This window comes from Asterias rubens, chromosome 2 (assembly GCF_902459465.1).
Source record: "Asterias rubens chromosome 2, eAstRub1.3, whole genome shotgun sequence".
NCBI lineage: Eukaryota > Metazoa > Echinodermata > Asteroidea > Forcipulatida > Asteriidae > Asterias > Asterias rubens.
Window position 1 is genome coordinate 20,645,187 of NC_047063.1, and position 21,105 is coordinate 20,666,291.

Here is a 21,105-nt window from a genome sequence, read left to right on the forward strand (position 1 = left end):
TAATATCTGAGATTGCCATCTGATACCGTAGCATGGTGTAAGTAGACCCCTGGGGTTTCAGTATCTAGTGGTCTCATTGTTCTTACTTAAAATGACATTGCCAAGTGTGGCTCTTGAGAATGCTATTTGTTACCCTCTACTGTTACCACCAGACACTCGTCAAATATGCCCAAATATGGTGCAATCTCTTTCTACTCATTCTGGTTAGTCCAACCCCCTTTCTGGAAACCGTCCAAACAAATTATTGTATTGTATAATTATTCAAATGTATTCTTAAAGTGGGGTAAAACAATTCCTAATACGGTTATGCTTGATGCAACAAGAAGTCTTGAGTTTTACAATAAATACCGTATGAAAGTTAGCGATGAGGCAGTGAGAGCCTTCATCTACCAACATTGAGTAAAATAAACGTTTCAACTTTCAAACAGCCGTGTGCCACTTCGTGTTCCTCTGCAGCGTATAATCAAAGCTGACTGTCGCCAGTACTTAGATTTTTGACAACATTTTTTGCAAGTTGACAAGAATACTAACCACGTGGGGAAAGATTGTTCCAAGGTGTTTCTTATGAAAGTAGGACCGTGCCCATTTCTTTGTAGTATTGCAATAGCCGATCATCATGATGTCTACTGTTACTTGTTCGATGTTGCTGCTGAATGCACTTCTTATTGGTGAGTTAAATGTTTACGTTTTACACAATAAAGCCTCTGAGTTGTCATTCCTCCCTCTGCACCCAACACAATTATCTTTCTAAAGTTCCTGGTGCGGTATTCCATAACTTGCTGGCTGGTGTCCCGCGATGAATTCAAAACGAAGGACCGCACCACCAGCATCTTTACCGAAAAATCAACAGAAGTTTAGTAACTTCTCAGCAACAACAGACTTAGACTTGTGAACAAGTCCTTGAATGTATGTCGCAATGATATCAAAACGGCTTTTTTATGCAACTAGCCGAAAAAAGACCGCCGCTGTATTAAAACCCACCCGTATTCACTGTGCGTAACATCGCACGACACGATGCCCCCGTACACTATCCGCATGCGTCGGCCGTGTCGGCCTGACGGCCTCCGCATGCGGTTAGTGGTACGAGTGCGGATGACTTGTGTGCACAGTAGTCGTACGATGTGACAGTGTGTATACGGGTGGGTCATGCGGTGTGATCGCACGCACCACGCACAGTATACGGGTGGGTTTACAGCGGCATCTTTTCAGAGCGAATAATGCGACTGCCTTGAGCAAGGCTATTTCGCAACTATCTCGCGAGGGGCTGCCCCTGCGCAAGAATTACTGCTCACGATAACTGCTCTCGAGCAGTATAAAGTAGCCTCGTGCAGTTCAACATTTATAGTGAGATAGTTAGCAGTTTCGCTATCACCGCAACAGACAACGACTTGTCCAAAAGTCTAATATTTAGACGAGCGTCTAGACCATCTGGAAGACCCACCAGATAATATGTATTTTCGGGAAAACTGACAAAAGCAAGCACTTACTGAGTTAAATATAAATGAATGGACTGACCTTGAATGTGTCCATTCAGATTGGGAAGTGTCATTTTGTTTAATAATCAAAAAGGCACTGGAATTGCTATTCACCTAGATTTCAAACTTACTTGGTAACGAGCAATGGAGTGATGGAGAGCTGTTGCTAGTTTTAAATGCAGTGGACACGATTGGTAATTACTCAAAATAATTATTATCATAAAACCTTTCATGATTACGAGTAATGGGGAGAGGTTGATAGTATAAAACATTTTGAGAAACAGCTCCCTTTGAAGTGACGAAGTTGTCGAGAAAGAAGTAATTTTCCAAGTATTTGATTACGAGACCTCAGATTTAGAATTTGAGGTCTCAAAATCAAGCATCTAAAAGCACACAACTTTGTGTGACAAGTGTGTTTTTTCTTTCATTTTTATCTCGCAACTTAGACGACCGATTGAGCCTAAATGTTCACATGTTTGTTATTATATGCATATGTTGAGATACACCAAGTGCAAAGACTGGTCTTTGACAATTACCAATAGTGTCAAGCGTCTTTAAAACAAAATGTGAGAAACGGCTCCCTCTGAAGTAGCTTAGTTTTGAGAAAGAAGTAAATTCTCACTCAACTATAGGTTTTCTCGGTCAATTTCGGCAAATGTGCAGCCAATTTAACCACCAAGCTATTCTATTTCGCACGAAATCGAATTCTACTGAAAAGGGTCATTCGATTTCGTTTTGTGATTAGTCAAATGTAATGTTGTATCCTTCGATTTATAAAAAACAATCATTTAGTTTAACAATTCATCAAAGCAGCATTCAAATTCGCAGACGCTTCTTGAGGCGTGTTTGTCGCGAAAAGGAATGACGGTTCGCTAAATTGAACAGAGTGCTAAAGGAATTTGACTCGACTTAAGATGAAATTGAATGGCCGAATTCCGAATTTGAAACGCAACAACTGGATAGACAAAACAGCTTTAATTCGAACGCCTGAAAATGAAATTTGCTGCTCATTTGCCGAATTCGACCGAGAAAACCTATATTATAAAAGACCGGCCTATATGAAGCCTTTTTATTAGATATAAAAGCACACCGTCTGTGCAACGAGGATGTTTTTGTCTCTTCATTATTCTTTTGCAACTCCGATGACGCATTAGTCCAAACTTTCATACACTTGTTTGTAATGTTGGGACACACAAAAAGAAGTGAGGAAATTGGTCTTTGGCAACTTCCAAAAAGGAGTTAGAGGCAAAAGGTATTGGTCTAATGTGTCGTATTTTTTTTATAATACATTGGTTTAAATATTTAAAGAAAGTGGATACTATTGGTAATTGTCAAAGACCAGTCTTCTCACTTGGTGTATCTCATTATATACATAAAATAACACACCTGTGAAAATTTGAGCTCAATCGGTCGTCGAAGTTGCGAAATAATAATGAAAGAAAAAACACCCTTGTCACACGGAGTTGTGTGCTTTCAGATTTACTACTTCTTTCTCGAAAACAACTCCACTTCAGAGGGAGCCGTTTCTCACAATGTTTTACACTACCAACCTCTCCCCTTTACTCGTTACCAAGAAAGGTTTCGTAGCCCACAGTTGGTATGTAGATGGTTAAATAAAAAGCTTGCTTTGAATAGATGTAATGCTATTTTTTATTGTACTTTAATTTGTCCTATTTTGTGTTTGAATCCTTAAAAAAAAAAAAAAAGGGATGCATTTTGTTTTCAAATAAAGCACCTTTATGCAAGATTGTATGTTTTGTTTTCCCCCTTGATTTTCAACTTCCTTTTCTTTTCTCCAATCTTGTTCAGGACTTTCTTTGGCCAATCCAATCAGCGGTGTGGAAACCCACGAACCATATTCAACAGGTGATGTAGTTTTATGTTACTCTGTTTTTTCTCTCTTTTTTTCTTGCCGTGCTTTCTTTTAAGGCTTTATAGATTATTGAAATGCATTGTTGACCACTACTAAAAATTGCAATAACTGTATTTTAATTTTCGTTACACTAATTTTTTTCAATTTACTGGTTTTTATTTTATACATGTATATTATTTACAAAACTTGTGTTTCACATCGACCCATTACACCCAACACGATCATCACAATACAATCTTGGTCGAGCCATTTGTATGTACAGCGTAGTGCAAAATTAAGGTGAAGCAGCGCAAGTAACACGCGGTCTGTTGACTCTCAAACGTGCGTGCAAAGATGTAATAATTTAAAGGCAGCTGAATACAGTGTCTACTTGACAGTTAAAATCTGTCGCGGTATTTTCTTACTAAAGTCGATTCAATTCACGTTTTTAATGAGGTAAACAGTGTGTACCAACCATAATATCTCTTGCCGCAAACGGACACCAATCAGAACACAACCAAAAACTACTCATGCATTGTTTCTCATATTATTTCAAATGTTTTCATTAACTTCTAATCAACGTGGGCTTTCGGAAAAAATAACTTCGCAGGGTGCTTACTATTATTATCATATTTCTTTCACTTGGAAGTTTTCAGATAGTAATTACACTTTTTTTTCTGGATCTAACGATTATACATTTTCGGAACAGAGAAAAAATTTCACAGATTTACAAATAACTTACAGGATTTACAGAAGGTTATGGTGAAAGACTTCCCTTGAAATATTATTCCATGAAACGCTTTACTTTTTGAGAAAACATTAAAATAATTATCAAATCTCGATAGCGAGAATTACGGATTTATTTTAAACACATGTCATGACACGGCAAAACGTGCGGAAACAAGGGTGGGTTATCCCGTTATTTTCTCCCGACTCTGATGACCGATTGAGCCTAAATTTTTACAGGTTTGTTATAATTATAGTTGTGATACACGAAGTGAGGGCCTTTGGACAATAGTACTGTTTAGCGAAAGTGTCCAATGGCTTTAAACCGTTTTGTGTTTAAACTATAAATCACAAACGACGTAATGACTCTTTGAATTGAAAGTGTTTCTTTTGAACGAGGTCCTATTCTAGGTAATCCGTGCAAAAAAAAAAATTGGTATTGCTATGAAAAATCTATGAGTGCCTTTTCATATAGGTTTTCTCGGTCAAATTCGGCAAATGAGCAGCCAATTTCATTTTCATGCGTTCGGATTAAAGCTGTTTTGCCTCTCCAATTGTAACTGCGTTTCAAATTCAGAATTCGTTCATTCAATTTCGTTTTCAGTTAAGTCAAACTCCTTTAGCACTCTGTTCAATTTAGCGTATCGGCATTCTTTTTCGTGACACACACGTCTCAAGAAGCGTCTGTGAATTTGAATGCTGCTATGATGAATTGTTAAATTGAATGATTATTTTGTTAAATCGAATGACGCAACATTACATTTGACTAATCATAAAACGAAATCTAATGACCCTTTTCAGTAGCATTCGATTTCACGCGAAATAGAATAGCTTGGTGGTTAAATTGGCTGCTCATTTGCCGAAATTGACCGAGAAAACCTATATTATAACTATTTATTATCATGTTAAATGCAATTTATGTAAATGCAGAAGTGTTTATTTATCGTGACTAGGACAACTCTGTAGAAGTGGACCTTTGGGAATGGAGAGTGGACTAATCCCGGATGAGAGTATAACTGCATCCTCGTACTATGACTCATCTTATTATCCGAAATACGCACGACTTAATGTTGGTAAGTCGACCTCCAAAAGTTATGCTCTTTTCGCAGTGAACATTAAACACCAATTTAAACATCCTGTACTCTATTGTCTGTTTCACTTAAAATGATCTGTCATCAGACAAGTCCGAAAACAAATGATCTCACGAACCTCACTTAGTTTTACAATAATGTTTGAATTGTGTTGCTTTGGGAAGAGTACTGAATGCCCATAGAAGTGTTCTATATACAAACCTTCAATGTTCTGTCAAAATATAATTTTAACCTTTCACCAGTGCTTAAAAACATACTCTGCTTGAAGTTGTTTTAAACCAATTTTTTATGAAGTAAGTCTATTCTACAATTGAAAAGACTCAAAACATAAAGTTTCCATTCAGGAACAGAAACTGTGGATGGTCTTGAGGTTAACAGACCAGCCGGAAACAATAAAATTATTTCAATGTTAAATCCATTTTGAGAAAGTATCATGGTGGATCAGATTCTATTGATGAGGTTATAGCTCAGTTGCAAATGCGTAAACATCGATCAATGTTTCGATCTCTTACGAAACGCTTCTCGGAAGTTTTTAGACGGAGGGCCGGGTGGTTTCAAAACAACCCAATATTCATACACGACTGCTTTCCTGTCATTTCATTACTATGGGTGCCTAATTGACTGTTTCTACAGGCAACAACTTTTGGATTCCTAACCCAGCATCGGACTCATGGATTCAAGTTGATCTTGGACTATCAAGCCCAGTTGTCACTGGAGTGATAGTACAAGGTCATTCAAGCTACTACGTGTCAACGTTCAGCGTTCAATACAGTGACGACACAGAAAGCTGGAGAGATTTAGTCTATATCGATGGAGATACGATACAGGTAATAAATACAGTCGGTGAGTCCATCGGTGTCCAATAGTCGTCATGGTATAAAAGATTGAGTTTGCACTTCAACTTCAGTTGTTGAAAACTTTACAGGCAAAAGTAGCCGGGCAAAATTTGGATAAACAAAAGGTACACTCTTACTTGTAGGCCTAACTGTTGATGTACGTTTAAATGACGTTCACTTTGGAACTTGTCATTTTAAGAATTATGGAGGCTATAAGTATTATGTTAATAGTGAGTTTCGATCACGAATTAACGATAATTTAATATTTGAAAGAACGTCAGTATTTTGCAGTCTATAATATTGATTTTGTATTGTGGCGAATTCCAGCGACCAACAAAATCCCTGCTGTCTAACGCGGCGCACCCCCGTTAGGGAGCGCAAAAGGACAGGTTCGTTTAGACCGCCTCACGTACAGAGCCTCAAATTCTAGTGAGGACCCTTATCCAGCGAAACTGACAATAGCCACGGACTGCAAGAGATAGACTGCTGGAGGCTAACTTGTATTTTCAAATGGTTTATTGAACTAGGCCCCCCCCCCCCCTTTTTGGTAACTCAGTGCAGAGCCTCACGGTAGATAGCCGGCCGGCCTTATAAACACACACCTTCCTCAGTCACAAAATCACTCGCATCTCCTTTGTGATTTATCTGCAGAATATGCATCGTTTTTTCGTGCGTGACTTCTATGTGAATATTAATTAGTCAAATGGGCTTCTGGAATTCGGTCATTTTCAGCCTTTTCTGAAAAGTCTCAACCAAAATAATGTACCAGTACGAAGAGCATATCTGTCGTTATGTATAAAAACAATCGGCGCAACTCAAATTTTAAGAAGAAAAATTTGTACGTAAAAAATGGCTTCAAAAACAGAGAAAACAAGTACACTGATGCCCAAATAATCAAACTACACGTAGACCATGGGATGGGTATTGAAAAGGGGCCTATTTTTTGGGTTCCGTGGTCCCCATCTCCGGACCGCATTAAATTTGACGCACAAGGGTTTTCAATGGTACTGAATCAGAATTTGGTTGTTGCTAAGCTCTTAAACTGCACAGTTCGTGAACAGACCAATTTTTGGTAATTTTAGGTCAAAAACAGTATTTTTGATAACTGTATACACTGGGACTATTTACCAATCGTTCACGGCAGTGCAATAACCTTTTCCAAGTGTTTAATGTGAACGATGTCAATTTTCCCCTTTTCTGTCCGATTAACATGCAAAGGCCTACAACAAAAACCCATGATTTTTATTGATTGAACATCAAGTACAATGCCATTTGTTTTTCGTTGCTACGACGTGCGTGTGTTAAATTTTTATTATCACACGCGCGGCCGAGTTAGATGTGGGACGCAGACGCACTATTTGGTTCGTATTCCACTCGCTCTTGTGTGATAACTTATAATTTTGTCAAACAAGCCTATATCGATCGGCATCCTTTTATTCAGGGGTTTGAAGAAGTACACTGTATGTTATAACGGTACAGTGTGGGAACGAAACAAGATAATCCTTCGAATGACGTCACCCACATCGCAGGCTTCCGAGGATTTTTAGATCACTATTTGTCGCTGTAATTGTTTCTTTTCGGGATTCGGTGCAGGATTTTCGCCAAGCAACAGCAAGTAATCGACTTTCTGTATTTTATTTCATACCTACATACACAAATTGCGTGGTCCAAAAGTGGGGGCTACGGTTTTGAACAATTCTAGCGATCATCCCATGGTCTAACGCGGGTTTTGCAATAGACCTTATGCATATGACGTCATTTCAGTAGGGCGCCCTCACCTAGAGGTCAAAAGGAGGTTGTTCATTGGCCAATACTGTACGCCGCGCGTAGAAATCTGTGAGTCTCGATCATAGAGTTATATGACTCTATGGTATCGATTGTTTCGTCACCGTTTAATAATAATAATAATTTTTCGATTTATATAGCGCCTAATAACTAACACTTAATTCTCTAAGCGCTTTACATTAGTGCCCTGGTCATAGGGCCAATAACATCCCTTTTTAATGTTTCTCAGCTCCCTTGGGAGTATACAACCTGGGCAACAGTTTATATCGCTCCAAAGGCTTTTTCATTCACAATATCAACCTCTACCCTCGCAGGTACCCATTTATTCCCCTGGGTGAAGAGAAGCAATTATAGTAAAGTATCTTGCTCAAGGACACAAGTGTCACGACCGGGATTCGAACCCATACTCCGGTGAAAACGCACCAGAACTTGAATTCGATGCTCTTAACCACTCGGCCATGACACTCTAAGTTTTCCCTCTAAGATGGTGGCTGGACGACGTCAATGCATTAAGGTCTATTGTTGAGGCCGGTCTCTGGCGTAATCCACCCGCCTCGCTCGAAGAATGACGTCAGACGTTCAGGCTAGATCATAAAGTTACATATAAGAACTAGAGGGCGCACGAGTGATGCTTCGTGCACAAACGCAACGGGACTGCAAGATGACGAGCGCGTCATTCTGCACGCGCGTTGAATATGAAATACACGTTTGAGTTTTTTTGTATTGAACGCTCACGCGATGCTGTTTGTTCAACTTACAAAATGGACGCACAAACACACGCTGTGAGGCCGTGTCCGAAACGACGACTTTGGCTACAGCTACGTCTAGATCAGCGCGTCTACCAGTGTTGAAGAATAGCAGACGCGCGCGATCTAGCCGTAGCTGTAGCCGAAGTCGCCGTTTCGGACACGGCCTGCGATAGCTGTTTTGTCAACTTAGAAAATGGCCGCCTGCGCACATAGACTATACCGGGGCGCGTATATAGGACAGTGCGCCCTCTAGTTTTTATTATAACTCTATGGGCTAGTTGCATACCGCCTAGCGCGTGTTGCTGCTCGCTGCCGCTGGTGCGCATGGGAATCACCGCCGCGCTAGCTAATTTACGTTACATACAGTATTTTCTGTTTTTTAACCAAAATAAACCTTAACCTTAAAGGCAGTGGACACTATCATTTCTTTGATCATTCAGAAGCTGTGTGGACTCAATGCATGCATACAGGGTGACGAATTACGAGTGGGCTACAACTTCCATTAAAACGATTTGCATGTTCTCAATGAGCTTACACTCATTCACAATCTCTCCAAACTTTTCAATTTGATTTTAGTTTAATGGCAATGTCGCCGATGGACAACAAGTGACTGTGAATTTCCCAGTGGTCCTGCGGACAAGGTTTCTCAGAATACTGCTACTCACTTGGATCAGTACGGTTCCTCGCCTGGATTTCGAAGTCCTTGGGTGTAGAGGTAAAACTCAAAATCTATTATGCTTACTTTCATTTGTATTGTGGCCTGTATATCTTATCACAGCATGCAAAAGAAAGATCATTTTGAACCACTTTGTACTTTTGCTACTACAAACCAAAATTTGATAATTTCTCTCAAATTTTCCAATGGTTTTGAACGCAAAGTCAAACCGAGCACGACCTCATTTTTGTCAAAACCCTTGGACCATAATGTTGTTAAAGTATGAAGTGTCATCACACGTTAAATGAAATATTTTTTTGCCAATGAAGTGATATCTTTTGAAGATTTCTTAAAATCCACAATAGATGTACCTTAACAAAATAACTAAAGAAAAAAGTCCACCGATGAGCCAATGCAACATCAATGATCCATACAGCGGCTGTGCTTTTGGTATAAACAAACTTAAGATAAACATGTGAATAAGTTATTGACCCAAAAAATGTTGTAGTATAAACATAAAGGTCGTTTGTTTTAAATTGTGATTCTATTCTGTTTTTATTGAAGACGATATCGTCCGATTAGTGGGAGGTGATGACGCACTTAGTGGTCGAGTCGAGATTTACCATGACGATGGTTGAGGTGCTGTTTGTGATACCAACTGGGACTTCCAGGATGCGACTACTGTATGCAGGCAGCTCGGATTCCTAGAAGCAAGCGAGGCTAAGGCCGTGTCCGAAACGACGACTTCGGCTACAGCTACGTCTAGATCAGCGCGTCTACCAGTGTTGAAGAATAGGCAGACGCGCGCGATCTAGCCGTAGCTGTAGCCGAAGTCGCCGTTTCGGACACGGCCTAAGATTGGATCATACTTTGGAGCGACAGAGCTTCCCGTTGTGTTGGATCGAGTCGCCTGTAAAGGAACGGAGTCTTATCTAGATGACTGTGCATTTGTTTGTATGGATGAAGATCGAACGTGTAACAACACAGCTGGAGTTGTCTGTAAATCAAGTAAGGAATGGCCGATCGTTTCTTTGTGACAATATCATTTTAATTCTCTGTTTTTATTTTCACATACGTGATGTTTTCTGACGTTCCTGCATGCATTATTTTTGCAGACTGATAACGTATGGGACAGATAAGGTGTGCACAAAATGAAGAATATAGGTTTTCTCGGTCAATTTCAGAAAAAGAGCAGTCAATTAAACCACCAAGCTATTCTATTTCGCGCGAAATCGAATGCTGTTGAAAGGGGTCATTCGATTTCGTTTTATGATTAGTCAAATGTAATGTTGCGTCATTCGATTTAACAAAATAATCATCCAATTTAACAAATCATCAAAGCAGCAATCAAATTCACAGACGCTTCTTGAGGCGTGTGTGCCACGAAAACGAATGACGATACGCTAGATTGAACGGAGTGCTAAACGAATTTGACTCGATTCAAAACGAAATTGAATGGCCGAATTCTGAATTTGAAACGCAGTAACAACTGGAGAGGCAAAACATCTTTAATTCGAACGCATGAAAATGAAATTGGCTGCTCATTTATTGAATTTGACCTGATCCACTTCCAGATCAGGATTACCTGGGGTGTGATGAGAATGTATAAACTAAGATAATGCACCTGTTTGACACATTTCCCGATCATGTTTCTGATCCATTTCCGGGTAACATTGACCCGGTTTTAAAAGAGTGTGAATTTATCACTTTTTGTTAATTTCTGTCTTGAAGTAACTTCATATTCTGTTTTAATTGAATGACATGCGTGTTACATTTGTGTTTTTTTAGTTGAATACTAAATCAAAAATATTCTTGAAGATTTTCGTAGACATCACAGTAAGGTGTTACATTATAATCATTTCGCATGGTTATAGCTGGTGATTATTTCCAATTGGCGAATGTTAGGCGTGTTTTGCCACATGTTTGATTGTCTGCGGATTATTTTGACAACTGCCAAAAATCAAATCAAAGTTTTATTGAGGATTTGTTTACAAATCTTTGTTGCCAACATGATGATCGTGGTAGCTTTTAAATATAAACTGAGTAGGGTAGATGGCCTTAGCTTTCGATCCAAACCGGACCTTCTTCATCAGAAGCATAAGCTAGTACAAACAAACACATCCAATTATAGAAAAAAAGAACAAAGGATTAAGGAAAGGGAAACAGAAAAAGTGGAAAAATTATAACCAATCACAATTTCTATAAGAACAATTCATGGCTATGAACCGATAGTGGTGAGGACAATGGATGGTCAGTATGAAAGGGTGCATTACTGGACCACAAAAGAGTTAAATGCATTGTATGTATACCAATGCAGGGAGACGTGAAAGGGTAGGACGGGGGAGCAAGCCGCATCAGGGTGCAACTAACAACAAACACATACATGTATATCTATATTTTAGAGATTTTAGAAACTGTTCGGCTGGTTGGAGGTGAAAGCAAGACGAGTGGGCGAGTTGAGCTGTGCAAGAAAGTAACGTGGGGTACAATCTGCGATACCGACTGGGATATCATCGATGCTGGGGTCGTCTGTCGACAGCTAGGCTTCTCTGGTGCCACGGAGGCAAAGACCGGTTCTTACTTTGGCGAACCAGAGGGCCCTATGTACATGCAAGGGGTTTCGTGTGATGGTTCCGAGGCCAAGATCACCGACTGTCCGTCGCATTGCTGGGATGAGCCGAGATGTAACAGCACAGAAACTGCTGGAGTTGTCTGTCTTCAAGGTAATCTCAGATCTTGAGTTTGACAACAAACTTTAATCCCTTGTGTAATAGTTGCAATCTTGTGATATCTCCACATGAGACTAAACCGTCCTCGTCAGTGATACAATGAACCTGGTGATTTCATTAGCGGGGGATAAATGAGAACACTGTTACATGATTACAAATACCACGTGCTTTCCAAACCAAACTTTTTTTTATACAAACAGCAGCTTTTCAGTACAAAACTAAAACAATCACGAATGAGACCGACCTCATAATAGTGTAAAAACCCTATACCCCCCCCCCTTCTAAAGAATGAGTTCATAGAAAGTAGCCTATGTACATATATGGGGGCCTGGTGGAAAATACAGTTGATTCAGTTTTACCATGGAGGAAGAAAGAGAAGGAGCTCGAACAAAGGGACTTCAAAAGTCGAACCCGTGTACCGCGGTCGTTTAACGACACCTCGTAATCACCCACATACCTTACACAAACAATGGGCGACCTGCCGTGTGTGGGTTTGCGCGTGCGCACTTGGTTCTTCACCAAACTATGGCGTTGTATGTCGTCTGCATGGATATAAGGAAAACTACTTTTTTGAGACGCGATAACATTTTCGGACGCTACTGGACACCTAAACGATGAACACAACTGAATACAAACCACCCTCGTGTGCTTACACCCACATTTTGATCCACCGCTAGTGACCGGAAAGTTGCAAAACATTTAAAAATATTCGATGATATTTCCACGTAAACACCACAAACGGTCGATGAAAACGTGCGTGATCACAATTCTTGTCTCCAATGATTCAACTTTACACGAAGGCAACGGTGCAGAGCGGCGGTACAACGGTTCTGTACAAAGAGATTTAATCCCGCTCGTTAATCGGCCGTCCAGCTGGACCGGTCTCCTATCCTTTTGTGTTCTTTTGTTACTCTGCGGTTTTGCGGGTCGTTCGAGCTCTCCTTCTCTTCCTTCCTCCATGGTTTTACCAAAAAAGCATTATCAAGTTATCCCACAATATTTAGTGTTTTTAATCAACGTCCTGGATTTCACAAAGGTAGTCCTTACTTAAGGACCAGTCCTAAGTTAGGATGAGGTACTGGTCCTAACTTAGGACTGGTCCTATCTCTTAGCATTGCCTAGGACCAGTCCTAAGTTAGGACTACCTTTGTGAAGTCCACCCCAGGGCCCAATTTCATAGAGCTGCTTATTAAACGGGAAGCATGTTTTTTTTGCTTTACGTAGCAAAAATAATTGCTTAAACGTACACCTATTTCACGAGCTTAAGCACGTAAGCAAACTGCGTGCGGAACATTTGAGATGTAAATTTGCTTAAACACACTGGAAACTATATTGGTAACTTTTAAAGACTAGTCTTCACAGCTGGTGTATCTCAACATATGCACAAAATAACAAACCTGTGAAATTTTGAGCTCAATTGGTCGTCGAAGTTGCGAGATATTAATGAAAGAGAAAAACACCCTTGTCGCACCATTGTCACACGAAGTTGTGTGCTTTCAGATGCTTGATTTCGAGACCTCAAATTCTAAATCTGAGGTCTCGAAATCAAATTTGTGGAAAATTACTTCTTTCTCGAAAACTACATTTCTTCAGATGGTGCCGTTTCTCACAATGTTTTAGACTATCAACCTCTCCCCATTACTCGTTACCAAATGAGGTTTTATAACAACTATTTTGACTAATTACCAATAGTGTCCACTGCCTTTAAAGGAACACGCTGCCTTGGATCGGTCGACTTGACATTTGAAAAGCGTTTGTAACCGTTAGTAATAAAATGCACATGATTAGAAAGATATTTTAAAAGTAGAATAATTATTCACTCGAAATTGCGTGCATGGTTTTCCTTTCACCTCATCGACAAACATAGACTTGTGGACAAGTCGTTAAATCGGCCCCACGCGCTGAGTTAGTGGTCTCGCGAGATCACTGCTCTCGCGCGAACTGATCGCTCCCCGATTTCGACGGAGCGATCAGTCCGCGCGAGAGCAGTGATCTCGCGAGACCACTATCTCAGCGCGTGGTGCCGATTTAACGACTTGTCCACAAGTCTACGACAAACACGGTCCGCCATTTTTTTATGGGAGTCAAATTTGTGACTCCCATAAATGGCCGACCGTGTTAGTTTGCAAAGTAAAAGGAAAACCATGCGATTTCGAAGCATTGTGTGGATCATTGTAATCGACTTTTAAAACATCTTTCTAACCATATGCATTTTATAACAAACGGTTACAAACGCTTTTCAAAGACCAACTCGATCAATCAAAGGTATAACGTGTTCCTTGAAGCGAAAAATAGAGGTTTTTAAGGACCCTTTTTGTTTGCTTTCCGCTTAAGGCAAAAAAACATTGCTTAAGCAAGGCTATGAAAGGACAAATTGCTATAGGTGCGCCCGCTAAGCACAAAAGCAGCTCTTTGAAATTGGACCCTGTGCTTAAACAGTGTGCTTAAGCAGAAAAATGGGGCTTTAAGGACCCTTTTTGCTCGCTTGCTTGCTTGCTTGCTTGCTTGCCGCTTTGAGAAAAAAACCTTGCCTAACCAAGGCTGAAATAAACAATTTGCTACATGTAGGTGCGCCCGTTAAGCACAAAATCTACCGTTAAGCAGCTCTGTGAAAGTGGGCCCTGTTTGGACCCCAATGGATAGACAATCATGCATCGATTTCAAGAAAGTCACAGCGTGTCCCCCAACACCAGCTTTCTTCGTCAATTTGGTTTTATTTTATTTTTGCTCAAATATTTCATTAGTTCCTTTGTTCTTACTCATTATTCTCTTTTAGGAAATATGGAATCCGAGATTGGAGAGATCCCGGCCTTGCAGTAGGTCTGCAGTCAAAGTGTAAGATTCCAAGAATAATGAATGTTAGTGCGTTGTGGCAGATTATAACCACGAGGTAGTATCTTGGTTGTTCTATTGCACAAGTCTAATAGAAATTTAATAATTGCACTTAAAATAGAATAGGCAGGAATCGCCGAGTTGTTTGATTTTGCGACAATACACGGGCAGACTATGTTTCCTTTACTTTTGTTCGTATATGTATGCAGCTTTATATAAAGGTTCAACACGATTTTAATTTAAAAAGTGTGAACATTTAAAACGGTGAAACAGAGAGGAAAGTTTATAAAAGGAATAAAACTACAAACTATAAGCAATTAATCAAGAAACCTAAGGACTAGCACAAGTCTAATTTAACTTGTGAGGAGCATACAGAGACTATTATGAAAACCTCACAAGAATGAGTAATTAATGGTCATACCCTTTGATGAAAGTGTAACGCAGAGAGTAAAATAGAAGTATATAAAGGGATGTAAAAGTGTATAGTAAAGCTGCACTGGAAAAGTCCACGAACCAAGTTGAAATAGCCAGTAGCCCATTCATATACAAACCTCATGCACACGCTTAGAAAGTAAGATTGTGGGTTACTTTGTAATGTTTTTTTTAAGAAATCCTATTGTTTGTTTTAAGAAATCCCGTAAAACTGTTCCATAATCAATGGGGGAAATATTTTGAAGTCGGAGAATATACTCTAAAGTGTAGATTCGTGGATTCACGAATCTACACTTTTCGTCCATTCTCCTTAAAGGAACCAATTTGGGCACAATCACTCACTGTTATGTTCGAAAAGGTTGGTTGAACACAGTGCACCGCCCGAACTTGTTTGACTTGTCACTAATGGGCCAGTGTGTGGCACTTTACTTTACAAACGCATGGGTCACGCGTGACACGGAAAGCAAGTCAAACTGACGAAAATTCCAGTTGAAATATTTTGACCAAGAAATTGCTCAGATCGGCCCTTATAAGGGGTCAAAATTTGGGTTCATTCTGACCCGGGGTCTTTAGAATGTTGTTGGGTAGGCCCAGATAGCGCACAATTCAACACACTGTGCTTTATTTTGTATATTTTCAGCTGCTCTAGATATAGACACACGGCATGCAGTGGATCGCTTTCGTCTTTATACAAGGCGTTGCTACTGAACCATGCTGGCTTGCTTTTAAATATTAATACTTTAGTAATTTTCATTGATAAAGAATTACATGTATAGCTTTAATGTTTTTATGAGCCAGTTCCATTAATCCTGTTTCGATCACTTTCATGAAGAATCTCTTCTTTGGTGCATCCATCTTGTTTTTACAAAAATGACAAGCAAGCAATCAAACCGAGGCTTGAAGTAAAGGTACAGACCTTGATCTCGCTGATGTGCAGCCATCTTGTTTCTCTCATTCAAACTAATGTTACCAAACCGAGCCAGGGAAGACGAAAGTCTGATACATTCTTGGTGCATTTATAAATCAGTACCCTTTATCAATATACTGTTGACAGGGTACCAGACAAAACTATTTCAACAAGATAACGATAATTGGTTCCGGCTCATTGGGCCTTTCCAACACTTAAAACTTCAACCAAATTCAACATTCGGATTTTACAAACTTCCTGATCCCAATTTGATAAGATGTTTCCCCGTAGGCAATTTGTTTGTGCTTACTGTAGCAACATAAATTTTCGTATAAGCATAAACATATTTCATGTCATTATAATTTCCTTTCAAGACATATATATCCATTCCAACAGAAAAACAACAATAACAACAAAGATGGATTTTGCATCGATACGTCACTAGTTTTATCATTTATCTTTGCTGGCATCTTAGCATATATCTTTGCTGGCGGTAAACAGCTGCTTTATGAACCATAAATTCAGCCAGGGGATGCTCCGTAAGCACAAAACAGCCGCTTACATGTTTATGAACGAAGTTAGGTCGATCTTGACTGCATCAATCGTAGTTAGTAAGAAATATTGTATGATTTCACATAACAAATCACTTTTGGTAATACTGACAACGTTTCTTGCGATGAATTGTACCGCTTTGTAAAATCGGCAAAAAGTCTGAAATATTTTACGTCTTCGAACAATATTCAACTCTATAATGGATTGGGGATGGACATGGTCATGTATAACGGATAAAGGTGCGCGTCATGTACGCGCTGCGCACGACTATTAGCTAATGGATGTCTTTAAGGCGTGACGTTGCGTCAAAAATGGCGGTCAATGCAATCGGTCGAATACTACGACATCATTACATCTTTCTCCAGAAGACGATCAGAGCATACATGACCAACGTTTTCTTATAGAACCATCCCAACTCATTAGAGAGCAGTCATTACATTGTGTTACCGCAAACCTTTCCATATCGTATTTCCACCATGCAAAGTTTCAAATCCTATTTGTTACATCATTACGTTGTACAATGTGTCAGTATAATCCTGTTAGCTTCATTATCAACAAAAATAGTAGTTTTTGCTTAATATGTAATTATAATCTGTATAGTTTGGCTCCTGCAAAATAACGAAAACAAATTACGGTCATCACTGCAGTGAAACATGGAGGTAGGAAAACTTGGATGTCGTCTTCTTGCAATAAAGTAGGGAGTTTTCGATTTCGACAGCGGATGGTTCTACGACGGTTTTACAGCCAAACGTTGTCGTTTCAGCACCGCGAAGATTCATCCCAAACTCTCGAAGGACGCATGCGCAGGTGACGCCAAAATGTCATCATTACCATCGCAGAACCATCCGTCTTTGAAAACTAAATCTCCCTTTTATCTCGGGATGACGACATCCTAACCGAGATGTGATAACTCGGAATATCTTTCCGATATATTTTGCTGTCCGTGTTGTTGTGATAGAGTATTTTGAAATACGAGTTTACACTTTTTTTATTCCGAAAATAAGAGATAAATTTTCAGGTAAATTAAAACACAGAAAATAAGTTTAGGATAAATTTAAAAGTAAGCTTACGCTATACTAATAATAAAACAATGCCAATAATCACTAAGCATAAGGTTGTCCCTTTGAATTATGTTTTAAGTTTTCCATCTGTATAACTAGTTGTCGTATTTATGTGTGTTTGTAAAACTATACTGTTGTGTACCGCGCCGTCGTCAGCAACAACAGTTTAGAGTTCAGTGGCTGTCGTGAATCATCGGAACACAGAGCATGCAATGATATCAAAGTGCGGGTTCGACTCCTGGTCTTGATACTTTGGCAAGACAAATACCGTAGATGCTTCTATTGAATAATGAATGGATAATGTTTTATTGTCACTTGAAAACAAAATGTGTACAGTGAAATATAAAAATACACACTAAAAGTTTACCATTTATACAAAAATACATCGAATATCCAATATAAACATTTATGAAAAGTATAACAATATACAGGCGACATAAGAAAGATAAAAACAGCACGATTGGATTAAAATCAGAAATGGACATTATTGATTAAAATCTGTCATTATTAGAACACGAACAGCTGTGGGATAAAAACTCGATAAGTACGATTAGATCCAGATTTAATTGAAGTACATGCATGTGTACACGAGGGTAAATATCGCTCTCCATTCTTGCATAGAAAATGGGCCCACAATTACTATTGCTGAAAAAAAAAAACATGTCGAAATATACTGTTGTTATCCATTGGAGACGTTTTGTGGTTACTTTGGGGAGAGGAAACTAGCAAAATTTATACACAAACAGAGCTGGGACATCGTTTTCTGCAGGTTCCGAGACGCGAAAGACCTTTGTAGAACATGATTTGTTTAGTAAACAAAACTCTTTCCGGCTTGGCCTGCACGTTCCCGGCTTTTGCTGGACTGTTTTCCTCAGTGCTGCATGCTTTGCCTTGTCACGGTTCCCTTCATGTTTTTATTATTATTAATTTTTTCTTCATTCCCATTGTTGTTGTGTTTTCCTTGTCATTCTCTGAGCGCTTTGCAACCTTTGGAAAAGGCGCTATATAAAAGGGTGTTACTATTAGTAAAAATCAATTCAGGCATAAAAACAAAGTATGTATGGATTTTTTGACATAAAAACATATGGTTCGATGAATAAAATTGGTGTTTTTTTTGTGACAAAAACTTCTATTATTTTGATCACATCAGCGCATGATGGAGACAGAGAGGTTTCGTTGAGTCGCGGATACGATTACGCATACATGTATCGAACCGTACGCGTTCGCGTCAAGTGAGCTGTGTAGTTTGGTTTCGCAAAATTCTAACGAATACCCCCAACTTGAGGCTCAAGAGGGCGCTATTAACCAAATGGCTGCACCATGGACAATCGCCATTTCTCTTTTTCTGAAGCATGGTGGTTAACAAAATGTCCAACTACATCCATGTATGATACCTCTAATAGACATGGTGAAAACCTGGTACATTAAAAAATAATAATCCGCTACCAAAACATGAACAAACTAGACATTAGGTGTTTGTGAACAAACACAAAGCTGTTCCGTGTTCTTTTGCTTTGATTATGTGTTAACATTACCAAGGAGTCTATAACTGAAAAAAAAGTTTGAAAAATACTGTACAGTGTCTTGAGTTACGGTGCCTCTTCATGGGGTCACGGTAACCTAAGGCTAATCTCTAACGCCCAAGGAGTCTGTTACTGAAAAAAGTTAGAAAATCGGTTGTGTAGTTCTTGAGATATGGTGCCACTTCTGGTTGACCCGGAAATAGAGGTCAACTTGGGGTCATGGATTTTCAAAGTTTATTTTTAATGCCTTAGGAGGATAAAACTGAACAAACAGGATTGAAAATCGGTTGTATAGTACTTGGCGTATGGTCCCACTTCCGGTTCACCCGGACGTAGAGGCCAACATGGGGTCACGGGTTTTCACAGTGAATATTAATGTCAAGGAGTCTGTAAGTGAAAACAAATTGAAAATCGGTTGAGTAGTTCTTGAGATATGGTCCCACTTCCGGTTGACCCGGAAGTAGAGGTCAAATTGAGGTCACGGTTTTTCCAAATTTTTCTCCTATCCCCAAGGAGTCTTATAACTACAAACAGTCGACATTCTTAAAGAAGAATGTCGTCTTCCTGTGATAATTTATCTCGGAATGTCGACATCCTAAAAGTAGGATGTCGTCTTGCTGTCATAATTTATCTCGGTATGTCGACATCCTAAACGTCAGTTGTCATCTTCCTGTGATAATTTATCTCGGGAAGTCGACATTCTAAAAGAAGAGGGTCGTCTTCCTGTGATAATTAACAATATTTATAATATTCATGGTCATAAACTACGTTAAACTAACATAATGGACGAAACAAAATGTCCCACGTAAAACTCCATAAGGTTTGGAACATAATGGTCCCGCAAGTTCAAATACACGCGAGACTTGCTTAGTCTACACAGAAGGTAATAAATAATTTATTACAAGCAAATGCAATCGTACAATAATACAAAACAAAAACTAAAAATCAATGCAAAACACATGTAGGGGATGGAGGGGCCCATAAAAAGCAAACCTTAACGAGTACGGACCCCCTCCCCCCTTTTTTCTAACGAAGAAAGCAATGTAAGCAATTCTATTTAGTGGGTGTAATCTTATGTAGCGGCAAAACAATTCAAAATTACTGGAAGAATAAACACAAAAACAGTTAGCGTAAAATAAAACTTAACCATATATTTAAATAAAACAGATAAACAAAATACCCAAAATAAATACTAGATAAATTGGGCCCACAACTCTTGCTGGGAAAAAAACCATGTCGAAATATACCCGTGCTATCCATTAGAGACGTTTTGTAGTCACCTTGGTTGGGGAGCGAGGACGATTGAACTTTTGGTATTGTCAGTGCTAAACTCCGGTTCCATTGTGTGCTGTCTGTTACCCTCAACGCATAGATTTTCTTGTGAATAGTAGCTGTGTATGATTCATGGTTCGCTGAATAATTTGGCGATAACAAACTTTTATCCTTTTGATCACCATCAGCCCCATGTATAATAAACCTTGAACGGCTGACGATTGCACTTTTGGTATTGTCATTGTTAAACTCCGGTTCCATTGTGTGCTGTCTGTTACCCTCCACACATATATTTTCTTGTGAATATTAGCTGTGTATGATTCATGGTTCGCTGAATAATGTAGCAATAACAAACTGTTATCATTTTGAACTGAATGCTTGATTTATTATCTAGAGGTAAATGCTTGAGGCCAGTAAGAGTATTGTGCACGTACACCATGTAGTTTTTGTTGGAAACCGTTTGCTAACAGCCATTTATGTTACCCTTTGAAATAAAATCAGAAAATGTATAAGTTTGCTTGTTGCATAAAATTAAATTGAAGATGATGTCTTAATTGATTTTTACAATCAGAGTTGGACTCTAGACTGACGTGTTGGACTCCTTGAACACTCCAAGTGGTTCAATAGG

At 39.2% G+C, this 21,105-nt stretch overlaps 1 pseudogene; it reads left to right on the top strand.

Annotated features, from left to right (window-relative positions):
- Positions 1-440: 440 nt before the first annotated feature.
- LOC117307158 lies at positions 441-17,703 on the top strand (annotated as a pseudogene).
- The last annotated feature ends 3,402 nt before the right edge of the window (positions 17,704-21,105 follow it).